We start from the raw sequence: 1,555 nt of genomic DNA, 5'->3' as shown, positions 1-1,555 counted from the left end.
CGTAAAGATTTACACCCTCGGAAACCCTGTACAGGGTCGCTATGGGTCAGAACCGACTCAACGGCACTTAACAACAACAACAAATCATATATATATATATATATATATACTCGTTTTCTATGTGCCATAGTCAGGGTTTTGTGTTTTTTTTTACAACATTAAAAATTGTTTTATTTTCTCACATTCCACAGATTTCAAATTGTTTTGGAATATAGCTCATACCACATTGCCTCTTCATCCATGGGTCATTTTCACACTTAAATGTAAAGTACTGTAATCCAATAGACATTTCAGAAAGTGAAGGTTCATTGAGGAACAAATGGGAAGAAAGAAGAAAAAGATTTAAAGCACAATGAGAAGGGATTTTGATTCATTTTTATTTGTTTTGTCTTGGCATGATAGAAAACTTTTAAAGACCAGAAGAGTGAACAGTAAAATTCTTCTGTCCCCACCACCTACTTCCCTTCTGAGACAATGATTCCGGCACTCATTTCTTTTCTGAAAGAGGTGTGCCATGTTTTGTCACAGTTCGTTCTTGTTTTGTTTCTAACATAAATGTTAGCATACTATGCAGACTGCTGTGCATCTTTCTCTCACCAATTAATCCATAAACCACAAGAATGGTGAAAAGAGATTTTAGACCAGCGGTGGGGCAAAACAAGGTCCTGATCACCTGGGTCCTGACAGGAGTGGAAGGGAGAAGGACTTGAGGACATTTCTGCTTATTCTTCCCTTGGGAGTACATGATACGTCTCTGAAAAGTAGCTTGGTGTTTCCTCTGGCAGACAAAGTATAGGTTACCATGGTACCCCAAATGACAAAACTTGGAAGTACAGAGAATAGATTTAGTAAGTAAAGTAGGAAAGGAAATGAAACTTATTAGCAATCTAATGTTCTCTCAGACAACTTACATACTGTAGGCACTGTAGGATAAGCATTGGACTGCTAACCACAAGACCAGTGATTCAAACCCACAGCCATTCCTTGGAAACCCTATACAGGGTCCATATGAATAGGAACTGACTCAATGGCACTTAACAACAACAATAATTAGATTCCTAAGGCTGCAATAAAGTGGGTGGCTCCAAAGAACAGAAATTTATTGTCTCATATTTCTGAAGACTAACATACAAGATGAGGGTGCTGACGATGTTAAATCCTGCTGAGGCTTTGAGGGAGACTGTGTTCCATGCCTCTTGCCAGCTTTAGGTATTCCTTAGCTTGCAGCTGCAGCATAGTATACTACACTACCTTTATTCCCATCCCCTCTTTATTTCTGTTCTTTTTTTTTTTCCCATAAGAATACCAGTCATATAGGATTTCAACCTACCCTTCTCCATTACAATCCCATGTTAATTTAACTTGATAACTTCTTCAAAGAGCCCATTTCCAAACAAGGTCATTTTCACAGGTACAAGGGTTAAGACTTCAATGTAACTTTGTGGATACAACTCAATTTATAACATTTATCTTTTTAATGAAGTCCTGATGTGGTGCTGTGGGCTAAAGCAGTTTGAACTGCAAGGTCGGCGGTTCAAGCTCACCAGCTGCTCCT

Source organism: Chrysochloris asiatica, unplaced genomic scaffold (assembly GCF_000296735.1).
Source record: "Chrysochloris asiatica unplaced genomic scaffold, ChrAsi1.0 scaffold00035, whole genome shotgun sequence".
In the NCBI taxonomy this organism is placed as follows: domain Eukaryota; kingdom Metazoa; phylum Chordata; class Mammalia; order Afrosoricida; family Chrysochloridae; genus Chrysochloris; species Chrysochloris asiatica.
The sequence above is the reverse complement of the archived record's forward strand: the minus strand, read 5'-3'. Positions refer to the sequence as shown.